Raw genomic sequence first — 12,775 nt, forward strand, 5'->3', positions numbered from 1 at the left:
AAAAGCAGGGGAGTGGTACTTGAAGGGGAGCAGGTACCACAAGGAAAAGCAGCAAGGCTGTGAGGATCTGCAGCAGGGAGGGCAAAAGTAGGCAAAGAGGGAAAGGAAATATTAGAAATATATATATTAGAAATATTAGAAACAGAGAAATCGGTGCAAAAAATCAAGGTTTAAAAAACAAGGACAAAGCTAGTTGTTCATGCCTTGAAAGACATAAAAACCAATGAAAATGCAAGAAAATGCAAGAGATCCAGCACTCACAAGGTGCCCACGGCCAGACCCAGAGAATGGAAACAACTTCCTCTGTATCTTATGCACCACAGCTCCTACTCAGCAGCCACGTCAGCCCAGGGGGAGTTAATGTGATCTCCCCAAATAGCTGTCTGCTGTTTTCTTTTTTAGGCTAGAGAGATGCCTTTTTTGTTTGCGGGTGTAAAGTTTCCTGCACAATTGTGCCTTGGTGTTCCAGAAGGCTAAATAAATACAAATAATTAATAACAGCAAGCCCAATCCAGCAGGATGCTATGAGCTGGTGCTGAGCAAACCACGGAAATGGTACAAATACCCTGTTTATAGGAAAGGTGAAGGGAAATCTGTTGTGGAGTTACAAGAGGTGTGAAGACATCTTTCTTGACAAGTATCATGTTATCCTGCCAGTGCTCCAGTGGCACAAGACTGCTCATGTCCTACGGCTCCACTCTCAGGCTCTTCTAGGGTGCGCCTCAGTAACACTGCAGAGCTCCAGCAGCTGCCAGCCTGGTCGCACTGTTCGGAGCAGCTCTCTGGAGAAGGCACGGGGGACAGCTGGACTGCCCAGAAAAGAGAAGAGCTGAGCAGGCTAGTGCAGAAGATCAGCTTGGGAAGAGTACAAGGGGAGGAAAAGGAAATATAGAAAGGAACTGCTGTGTGAAGGAAGGGAATTCAAGGGAAAAAAAGTAAAAAGAGTGAAACAAAAGCCAAAAAAAAGAAAAAGGTAAAAAAAAAGGGAAACACAGCATTCAAGAGAGGTTAAAAGAAAATGGAAAAACACTGCCAAAATGTATTTTGCTTTATTTTCCTGAATTATCTCTTCCCTTATAAACTGCAGCACACTCCATCTGTACCTCCTAAACCAGTAAATTTTGCCCCCTGAGGAGGCAGATCTGGATCCTCCTGGAGGAGATCTGGATTTTGAATCTTACTGCTAAGTGTTCAGCAAGTGTTCATCTGTTACATTAAAATGCCAATGGCCACCTAACATATTCCCGTATGAGTCCCCACTAAGCCAAAAAGGATGGTGTCAAACAAGCTTGGTGAAGCCAGGGCATTCCAAAAAAAAGGGAAAAAAGGGCAAGTGTTTGTACCCATCTGCCAACAGTCAGCATGGGCCAGCTGCAAATGCTGCTCACACAGACCTTGTCCTGAAGACAATGTATAGTGGTGGCTGGATCAGGCCCTGGCTTGCCAAGAATGATGATCTGTCTCTCATTCACTCAGCAAGACACCTTCAGCAAAGAGAGAAAACCTGCACAACAGAAGTACATTCCTTCCCTAGCACTTGCAGGTCTCTTGAGTGTTATCTAAATACCTGGTCTCCTGGCTATTGGATTTAAGGAAGAGAAGAAAGGGGCGCTCACGTTAAGACTTATTTATATATAGAGGCTAGGTTGCCTACAGTCAGTGGACATAAACTGGCACCTCTTGGCTCAGTTAAAACCTGAATCACTTTATGGATGTATCTGTGTCATTCTCTTCACTGCACAGAGAACCAAAACCAACCATGCTCTCAAGTCCTTAAATTAAATTGGACAAATCTAGGAACATGAATTTGTTTCCTAAAATTAGGTGGCCTCAGTTCCTGCATTGTTCTTGTGAAGAATCACCTCTAGGATATGGTGGGGAGTCTGCTAGTGTCATCTCAGAAGCTAGCACCCTTTTTTCTACCTAACTGAAGTCTGAGTGTGTTTCCTCTTCTACTAACATGTCAGAACTGGTGTTACACAACAGTGAAATGGCTGGAAATGGCTCCCTGCTTTTTTGAGTCCTCTAACCCTAAGCAGGGTTCTGGGATGCACTCACATCTCCATCTATGAGAGGCGGAAGGTATGTTAGTCCTCTTCTCTTACTGAGCTGTGCAGAATTTTGTTCCAAACTATGCCATTTATTATTCATTATTATTTAATGGGACCAAAGAATGCAATATGTGTAACCAAGAAATGTGCCAAGTAATGTTCTTTCCTTTAATGGCTAGATCAAAGGGAACTTTATGAGGCTGGTGCTGGCTAAGTCAGTAGTGGCATTTGCCCCAGATCCTCTGCAGCACACCTTACTCAACCACAGTTTTAAAATCTTTAAAGTCAGGGACCAAAAGGTGTGCTAGGCATCTAAAGTTCACTTGCCTTTATGAGCTTTTTTTCCCTTTTCAAATAAATGTTTTTGGAAGACATTTCTCTACGCTGACTTGCAGTTAAGTGCTTAACATAGCATCTCGAGTACTCAAAAAGCAAACAGTCCTTGGAGAACACTTTTCCTTCTCTCGCTCTAAGTGCATGCAGTGGGTGATGGAAAGGCTCTTAGACCTGCCAGAAAAGGGATGATTTTCTGATTTTTCTCTTTTCTCCTTTAGTCACCAGCTGCTTTGTCAACAACTAGATATCCCCCGCTCCCCTCCCTTCCTTGCCCCCAGTAAGATTTGTAAATGTCTCTGGAAAAGTTGTAAAACTAGCTCTCGCAGGATATGCATTCACCCTAATGCTGAAGACTCTCAACTGTGATAATTTAGCAGATCATTAATCCCACTCTCTAAAGGAGGCTGTAAAGCAGAACTAAATATGCAAATCCTCTTGTGCTTTAAACTTGCATCTGTCTGTCCGTCCATCCAACTATCTATCCATTGTAGTGGAATTCTCCTAAGATCACGCTGTATTCTAATCCATTAATGTAGCTCAACTGGAGCATACAAGATTAAATAATAAGAAAAAAAAGATGTAAAAATAACGTGGAGGCCTCAGTACAGTGGGCAATCTCCCAGACTTTATTTGCACCACACGTGCAGAAAGGGGTGCACGCAGCATTGGGGGTGAGTAAATGAGCCTTTTATCACCACCCACTGACATTCAAGCACCTATTACTGTAAGGCACAAGTGCAAATGAGGTGGGTGGCCTCTTTCTAGTCCACTTCACTGCACTGCAATGCAATCTGGCATGACCTCCAATTCCTATTCAGGACAGCGAACACTGTGGTATCAGGGGGTTTGGGTATTCTGGCATGGCTGCAGGTGGTATGCTTGCGCAGTAACTACCTGCACAATGCCCGGGGCTAGACACTTTGCTCACATGAGCAATAAACTCCCTCAATCAAATGTAACTAAGTGTATAATTTACTATTTGCAGCTATTCTAGCATGGAACTATTCCTGCTTTAACTTAGATTCTTTTAGGTTTTTCTTCTGGCTTTAAATCAGAATCCTAAATGAACATTTTAAAATGTAATGATCTTTGCTCCTTAAAAATTGCAGTATCAACGTCTATGGGGCACCTTCACAGCGAGCACTGCAGTGACTTTTAAGATGCAGCACAAATCAGACTGCTAACAAATGCAAAGTAACATTGCAGGTGAAAATTCAACAAGCAGTCCTGGACCCCACTATACATATGAAGTATCCAGGTGGAAAGAATGTCCCCCATTTCCTCAGTGGTTCTGGAGAGCAAAATACAGTAAGAAGAATAGGCGAAGCTCACAGAACCTAACCAGTGGAAAATATCAGTTCCTGCTTGAACCATAGGAGCTCTGGAAGGCAAGAGTCGCCTTATTTCTGTTCAGGGGAAAAAGGGGCACTGTGCAGATGGGGAAGACCCAGCTTCAGCAGTTTGTGTCAGGGAATAACAGATTTATTCTTGGTTGGAAAGCCCTGTGGGGAGTTGCAGCAATCTTAAGGCTGGAACTAACACTATCTCTCCAGCAGCCACAGGACTCCACTCCTGTCTGGAAGTGCAGCTGATGCTCCCATATGGGATTTAGCTGCTGGCAGAGAAACTCTCTGATTTGCTACAGAAATCTCCACTCTCATTCCTCAGCCACTTCAGTGTACTATGCGGAGAGCTACTCATCTAGGGAGACCTAATGGGCTGTGTCTGCCTCTTACACCTTTAAAACCTTCCTATTCCCTCACTGAAAAGCTCATGTCCAGAATATTCCTCTGAGAAGCTTGTGGTCTAAGGGACTACTTGGGCTTACAGAAGGTTGTTTTCTGAAGACCACTTCTGCCTCCCCATTGTTCCAGTAGAATCGGCACAGTCCTATATGGAGCTTGCCACTGGACTTGGCACATCAGAATCCAACAGAATGAAGATTGAGAACTGTGGATATACCCTGGTGTCTTGAACACAGCAGAAATCACCCACATGTGCCATGGGGCATTTGGATGTACTTGTAGGCACATGAGAACTTTTATATTTGCTTGTATATACTCATAAACCTGCAAGCACTCCAGAAACCAAGCAACATCATCTGAAATCTCATATAGACTTTTTTCCTTCTCTGTAACCTGCTACAGGCAATTTCCTCTTCCCACTGTTCATGACAAGATCCCCTGGGTCCAGCTCAGCTATTTGGGCTAGACCAAAAGCACGATTTGCTGTGCCCGCTGGATGGTCTAGTGACCACTGGGTGATGGAAGTAACACAAACCTCGAATCATTTCATGTCAGACATACAGGAGGCCACTGCTTTACAGTGGCCTATAAAGGTAAACAAACAAATGTGGATACCTATTGTTTCTGCTACTGAAACCAGAGATGAAAGCAATACAAAAATATTGACCTTTGGCATATTGACACTTCTATCTAGTGAAGCAGGACTTGGTTTTTAGTGGAGATATTTGATGGGACAGGAGAAGAAAAAAACGCATAAATAAATGTATACATATCTAAAAACATACACAAAAGATGCAGCTAGATTCACAAGTAAGAGAAGGAATAATAGGAGCAAACATAATTAATTTTGAAATTAATTTCAGTATAGAGCATGACAATAATGCTAAACCAGCTCCTTAACCTCTGCTCCAAACAATGTGGCTATTGTCTCCTGGTAATCCCGTATCTCAGGTCAGGAAGCAATGGATTTTGTCACTCAGCACTGATGTGTGAACTCACACTGAGTTTTGTGTCTTTACACCTTGTATCTATATATACACGAAGAAAAAAATAGTATTTGTTTACTAAATACTCTGCAGTGGGGAGAAGAGATGGAGAGATAGACAAAGGGTGGAAGGAAGAAGAGAGGGAGAAAGGGAGGAAGAAGGAAGGGAGAAAGGGAGGAAGGGAGGGAGGGATTCAGGGAGGAAGGAAGGAGGGGAAAGAGGGAGGGAGGAAGGGAGGAAGGAAGGAAGGAAGGAAGGAAGGAAGGAAGGAAGGAAGGAAGGAAGGAAGGAAGGAAGGAAAACCCAACCCAAAATCTGATACTTATGTGTGCATAAGTACCAATTAATTCTACCAATTAAAATGGCAATAGAAATCAAACCAAAGCTGCAAATACTCAATGCCTAAATATTATTGCAGTGTCCCATTGTGCCTGGGCCTATTCCAATATGAAACAGCTCAGAAATTAAAAATAGAAACAATAGGGACTTAAAAAAATTAATCTTCATTCACAATGCACACAAACATATTAAGCTATTTATTTTTATGTTATGTGTCAGCTCTGCATCAAGAGAATTTCACAAATAACTCTGTGTCCCATGCTCTATTACATGCATGGGGTATTCAGAAGAACAAGAGTTTGCTAACCAGACACCATTATAACCACAAGAAATTATAGGGCTTCTTTTTCTGCAATAGTTTAACATGATTTTAATTATATATGAAGAAAAATTTGAATAATTAGCTTTATAAAAAACTGCCATTTGCTTCAGCAAGTGTTTAGCTCTTTTACTCAGAAAATGAATCACATCCATCCAAATTTCAGGCTCACAACAAAGAGCTGCTCAAGAATACAATGCAACCTATTCTGACAGCATCTTCTCATTGCTGAAGATGAGTTTACAAAGGCGACAGCAAAAGTAAGTAAGCAGTCTTACTGTCTGCTATCTACACGGTCATCCCCAAATCCATCTACTTGGTGTTTGTGTGCCACAAGCATTGTATTGAGGAGACATTTTACAGACTACTACAACATACTGCAGGATGCTTTATGTAGTATGGATTAAGGCAAAGTAGAAGAGCTAATAACTCTGCTCTTACACCACTGGCATAAAACGTACCCCTGCAAAGGCAAAGATTAGCATTAATTGCCTGTTGTCAAATTCATAATTTTCCCCAATTTATTAGAAGTTTTGTGCATTGCAGCACCACGAGAACAAGTTTGTGAGTACTGCAATACACCAATCTTTATTCTCCCTTTGGCAAATTAATGCAGATATTTTGCCTTATGATAATTCCTAATTAATAAGAGGGTTAGGAAAAGTCCCACTCATTTGGAACTCCAGTGCTACTGTTATTCATTTGAAATTCAACTCTTAAGTTTTAAAAAAAATAAAATATATGCATGTCTCTCTTTACCACATCCCATTTACTGCAAGAATACTTAATATTAGTAAATTGGTCCCTTTGGGAATCTAAATGTAGGCACATATAATAATACACGTTGAAAACCATAATTCTATCATAATCACTTTTCATTCCGGGTTGTTGGTTTTAGGTTTTTTGTTGTGGTTTTTGTGTGTGTGTGTGTGTGTGTGGTTTTTTGTTTGTTTTGTTTTTTGTGTGTTTTTTGTTGTTGTTGTTGTTGTTTTGGTTTTTTGGGGTTTTTTTGGGGGGGAGTTGTTCATTCAGAAAGGAGACTTCACACTGAAGAGGTACACTAAGATTTGGCTATTTACATAAACAGCCTAAGTTTGAAGTGCAAGCTCATTCATGCACAAATAACGCTTTCATATATGAAATTCTTACGTGTAAAGGTAGAGAGTTAAATAAATTCTGCACTACAGATTCACTTCAGGTAGTCTGTACAATTTTCTGCATAAAAGACCATCAGGTCAGCCTGAAAACCACTTGTGAATGATTTAAAATATAGGAAAAATAACACAAGCCTGTAGATCAAAGCCCAAGGCTATGTTTTCAAAGGGTGTTTACTGGAGGTGACTTATGTGCACAGTATATTCTTACATCTTCCAGGTTTTTGAATGGTGGTAGGGACAGGCAATTTTAACTCATTCTGAGTCTGCAACTTTAATAAGTGAAAAAAATTGTGAGGCAGACTCCACAGTCAGCAAAAGCTACCCATGTAGCGCACTCCAGTGAGCAGGAAAGAAGGGTATGCGCAGGGGAACAACAACCGCGAAGAGGCTTAACCTGATTTCCTAGTTGGTATTTCCAGCCCTGCTGACGCACGCCCAAGAAGGCTGCTCGCATGCGATCTGCCAAGGTGTCGCTGCAGGGTTCTCGGTGCTGGCAGTCCCCTGCCATCCTGCTCCCGCAAACCTTCACGGCAGGAGGGAGCATCTCAAGCCCATGGCCATTGATGGGGTCCGCAAATCACCAATGAAGCAAGAGTGGAGGGGCAGCATCTGGCCTGATGCACTCTTCAGAGGCACTTAGCATTCACATTTTAAAATAGGCAGGTTTTTCACAAAAGAAAAGGAGGAGAGGGGAGAGTATTGTCTTTCTTTAAAAGGGTAGTACATTAGTGACGATATTTTTTCATTAGATCCCCATTTGTCTGGTTGGGGAATTTATGGACTTTTAAAAATAGATTTTGCCAAACAATTGTGTGGGCAACTGCTGACTTGCAGTCTGCAAGATATCTTTCCGTCAGCCTCAGGAAGATTAAAGCAGCTTCTATTTTCATCACAAGGAAGCTAAGGATGTAGGGACAAAGGAGAAATTCACTTTTTGCCCACATCAAGCTGAGCCTCTTGCCAGACGATGCAGCGTTCACTGCAACAATTGCCAACATAATGTGTTACCTTCTATAGCCCCTTCAGGTTGAAGAATAGCCTTCTACTGCTACACGTAGAGAGCAGGAGTATTTCCCAGTCCCTGGGTCTACTGTTTAACACTAGGACAATTTCTTTCCTAATCCTGCATGCCAAAAAGCTGACAAAACAGTAACATTGGCATACAAAGGAGCAATGTGCATCACACACATTTGAGAAAAGAAATAGAGATGAAAATAAAACATCCTCTGAAAGATCACAGCATTACTTATTCTCGTATCTTCTTTTAAGTCCTGATTATAATCTCACCAGCATGATGCTCAGAGAGAAAAGCAAGTCACAGTCTCGTATGTACCCCTTTTAGATAGATAAGGGGGGAAAGAGCCCTGCCAGCATATCTGTACAAGGCAAACCTTGCAATAAATAGGGATACAGGGACTCAGGAACGAGAATGATCTTCTCAGATGTCAAATCCAGGCCCCTGGTGTCCCAGGCTACAATGTGGTGCAGTTCCTCTTGGAAAGTGACCACCAGCTCCCATAAGGAAAGTCCCCTGCTACCCTCAGAAGCAGGCTCTTCCAGAACTTCACTCCGTTCATGGTCTGATCTTTCTCCAATTTTCAACCTGCCTTTACTCGTAGCTAGTTTATATCCACTTATTCTTGTGAAAACATTGTTTTGTAGCTTGAACAGTCCTTTCCCTCCCCGGTGTTTATCCCTCTAAAGTATTTATGGTAAGCAATCGGATCCTCTTTCTGCCTTTGTTTTGCTAGGCTATCCAAGCCAAGCTCTTTAAGTCTCCCTCACAAGACAGGCTCTCCATTCCTCTGATCTTCTTGGTACTCATTCTGAACTGAATTTATCATCTGTGCACACAGATGACCTGTTGTACATAGTATTTTTGATGGGGTCACGTCATTTAATATGCCATAGAAATAACATAAACAGAAGAGATATGGGAGAGAATCTATGGGATGTTCCAGTTATCCTTGGATACACAGATTCATAAATGTACTTGGCACTTACTGACTCAAAGACACAGATATATTAAAATGTAAGTACTTAGACAAACAAAGACAGAAAGATTTTCCTTTGTTTAGCCAGAAAAAAAAATAATTTTACCCTGAACCTAAATGTAGCTTTGGAGGAAAAGTTTAGTATGGTACCTACTGAACTTAAACCACAGCTGTGTTACCATGAAATACCATCCTCCTGTTTATAACAAGGGAGGGGCCCTGTGCCACAGTTCCTATTTCAAACCCTGATAAACATCTACATGAAGTGCAAAATGTGAAGGAAAACTTGGGGAGAAGACCGGCATCTTTGCATTAGTAGCATTATTTTCTTCAGTCTGATCTGACCTGTTCTGCTGCTGCCAGAGAAGCAGATACAGAGACCGAAAAGCAAAGCACCTCACCAGCTTTCTGATGAGGCAACTGAACCACCCCCACTTGCAAGCACATGCAGTGACCCATGAGTCCATTTAAGAGCCTATTGCTAAGAGTCCCCAGAACAAAACTAAAGTAAACCAAACCAGGCAGTACTGTACATGTAGCAATTGTGTCAAGGTATGCCAAAAGTCAGCAGGCTTTCAGCAACATCCCACATACGGCTGCAAACACTCATGCCAGTTAATTAGCAGTGGCATTAAACGAGACAAGGGACACTGAGCAGGACATTGGGGTTAACTTTACCCTACGTGAGCTGTGCCATATGATCTTTTATTCCATCTGTTATCAACATACTTCAAGAGATTAATTCAATACTCACAATTTTGAATGAGCAGATACCATTTTGTTACTCCGTATCATACTACACAAGTCTCAAATGTTCAGCATTTGATTGACAGCTTGAAGAGGTGCCACAAGGTTAAATGACAGCCTATCAATTTTTCAAGGGCAAGAAATCCTTTACGAGACATTCAGAGGTTTTTCCTTTTAGCATTTTTCCATTGTTTGCCTAACCTTAACCTCAGGCACACACTGCAGTTTAAGGACATGCTGCTGTAACAGGGATCATCAGTCAACAATGAAAAAAAATCTCAGAAAGGTGAACCATATGCCCACCCTGAAAACACATACAAATTATGGTAGTCGCAAAAGATATCACCGCAGATTCTGCTTCTATGGCAGAGCCTCTGCCATTAGTTACACCATGCCCAGTGTTGGCACCTGCTCCTGAACTCAAGCGATAGCCCTCCCATCAGTTCTAGAAGGGACTTAGTTCCACAGGCACCACCCACCACAAAGGCACCTTGCTCCTCTAACCCTGAGATAAAGCTTTACGCCACATCAAGGACAGCATGAGAAAACTGATAGCTTTACTACTCACAACAATGCAAGGGGAAGATGAAGCTGTGAAAATCCCCATGCTCGAGGAGCCGCTCTACTGGACCGTGAGCGAGGGCAGCCAGACAGAAACATGCAGCCAGGCACATGCAGCACTGCTTTTCTTTATAGGAGAAGACAAGTGATTTCCTGGCATATGTGCAAATGCCTTGGAAAGTACCGGCAGGCACATATGAACATTGCCTGGTAGCTGGCAATGCCTGTGAGCATGGGACCCCCGCTGTAAGGGAACCTGGATGGTGCCCCTTGTCCTCCCAAGTGACAGTCACTGCTGGCATGCACGTCAAACACTGCTCCCTGCCTCGTCCTGCCTGGCACCCAGATTGCACAGGATAGGATCTGGACAAACATCAACAGCAGCTTTTTATCGGCCACTGGAAATAGGGCCAGTTAGTATCACTGAGTCATTAATCTGGTGCTATACTGTAGGTCAAAACGTCCTTCTGTTTAGACCTTATTGTCAAAGTCTTCCACTTCTTCAGCATCCTGATTTACTGTTTGGAGAGATGTAACTTCATGTCACTGTCACTTTTCCTGTATGTGTTCTGCTCTTTGCCTCTGAGACATCTTGACACACTGATATACAAACCAGAGACGCAGAGATGGTTGTAAATACTGCACTAGGATCCATTCCTAAAAACTTGAAGAGACTCTAACACAACTAATTGCACATGTGCAAGGAAGAGATTGACTTGAGAAATTCATAAAGAAAAAATATTGCATTAATAAATTAAGAGCTGCAACCTGTCTAAAGTTCAGCTCTATCGACTGCTAGAACATCTGAATGATTGCTATAATTACTGTAGATACCAGCGCCACTTTGCAATATGGCCTCTTGTGCTTGTATTGTCTTTCCCATCTTTGCAGCAGTATTATAGCTCCAAATGCAACTGTTGCTGAATTTAAGCCGGAGTGCCTGGAAGGCAAGGGTTGTATTTTATACCACTATGCTTCTGGTGCTTAATTGGGTCCTAAACTAAATATGCTGAATATATACTTAATTAAATGTGCTAAAGAAATATTCTAGGTGCATTTAGAAAAGATTTGTTTGGTCAACTAAGATGTTTTGCAACTGTAATTGCATTATTGTTATTGGCATTTCTAAATCACTCTCTGCATTTCCTTTGGAATAAATGTCTTAGTCGCTCACCACTATAATGTATTTCTGTGCTACAAAACTGGAGGAACACATTATATATTCATGTACACTTGGCTTTAACCACTTACAGTATAACAATGAAGTAAGGATTATTATGCAGTAAGTTTGCTGAACAATCATTCTTTTAAACCATAAATATACTCTGCATATACCACAACATCCACCCAGTAAGAAATTAGGTAAACAGAACTCACTTATATTTTGAAATTGAATGGACAGTTAAAACTGAATTAACTGGGCAAATAAAAGCATTTCAAACATGTAAAGTATAGTTCACAAACTGTGCTATAACACAGCCTATTTCTCTTGCAGTACAGGGAAGAGAAAGTTATTAATATCGTGCATGTTCCTGACTCATATACATTTCATTCAAAACCAGGTTTTGATAGTGGTCTTAAATAGCTAAAATTATAAAAAGATAGAAAGTCCCTTTATATTACATTTTCTAAAACATCATCAACACTGTAGCAGAGCAAAGGAAATCCAAATCCATTTTATCAGCTCCTAAATGTAATGTATATTACCTGTATGATAATATCTTCTGTCACACTATCCAGGACATTTACTTTCTCAAAAATCACAATCAAAAACAAAACCAAAGAACACAAGACACTAAAAAAAGAAAAGGGGTGGTCTTTAGAACAAACTGACTATACTGAACATGGACAAAGCAAAAAAAGAGCAGGTTTAATTTTTGCACTTTAGCAGTTTTTTAATGTACAGGGATTTTTCACTGTTTCTGTGTATTGCAGTTTTGTTAATAGGCAAGTCCCAGGCATATGCTTGTATAACACAAAACATATTGGTTTTAGCATTAATAATTCCTTTAATTACTTTTTGTATCAATTGTGTCATATTTGCAATCTTCACTTACTACATCTTTCACATTTTATATTTTTTAACCTCTTGAGAACCTTCTCTGCAATATTTTGGAGTATTTCACATGGCATGAAATACAAGCAGCTACAGTATAAAACAGCTGACTAGATTCAAGTTCAGAAGGCAATCCTGCTTGATGTGGTAGATGTCTGGCCACAGATCTGATTTTGTGTGGTGTTTGGGGAAGGGAGGCAGGCCATGCCCCAGCCTAGCAAAGCTTTTAAGCACACACTTAACTTTGAGCATACGATTACTTCAAATTACTTAAATAAGATTATTCACACACTTGAATTAAATGCTCTTCTAGATTTCTGCCCTTATGCATGGCACACAGTTTATCTCTGCAGGGGCTCCCAAACTGCAGAGGGAATCTGGGAAAGGAGGATAAGGCACCTGTAGGTATTTTCAGGACCTCACACAGCACCCAGGTGAAATAAGGTAAGATGTTTTTTAACATCAGTTGCAAGCAGCAGCTGCT

The 12,775-nt window shown here is 41.3% G+C and overlaps 1 protein-coding gene and 2 long non-coding RNA genes across 4 annotated transcripts in view; 1 reads left to right on the top strand and 2 right to left on the bottom strand.

The window, feature by feature from the left end:
• The window catches only part of LOC113969126, a 28,961-nt gene extending 16,273 nt beyond the window's left edge, over nucleotides 1–12,688 (top strand). The window contains exon 3 of the long non-coding RNA XR_003534762.1: nucleotides 12,645–12,688. This is a non-coding gene — a long non-coding RNA (uncharacterized LOC113969126). The remainder of the gene's footprint in view (nucleotides 1–12,644) is intronic.
• PPARGC1A (PPARG coactivator 1 alpha) overlaps nucleotides 1–12,775 on the bottom strand; it is a 373,942-nt gene that overhangs the window by 95,421 nt on the left and 265,746 nt on the right. The window lies entirely within an intron of this gene.
• Nucleotides 1–12,775, bottom strand: part of LOC113969127 — a 171,453-nt gene that overhangs the window by 6,335 nt on the left and 152,343 nt on the right. The gene's annotated exons all lie outside the window — the stretch shown is intronic.

The sequence above is a fragment of the Neopelma chrysocephalum genome, unplaced genomic scaffold (genome assembly GCF_003984885.1).
Source record: "Neopelma chrysocephalum unplaced genomic scaffold, ASM398488v2 Primary Assembly neopelma1_71, whole genome shotgun sequence".
In the NCBI taxonomy this organism is placed as follows: domain Eukaryota; kingdom Metazoa; phylum Chordata; class Aves; order Passeriformes; family Pipridae; genus Neopelma; species Neopelma chrysocephalum.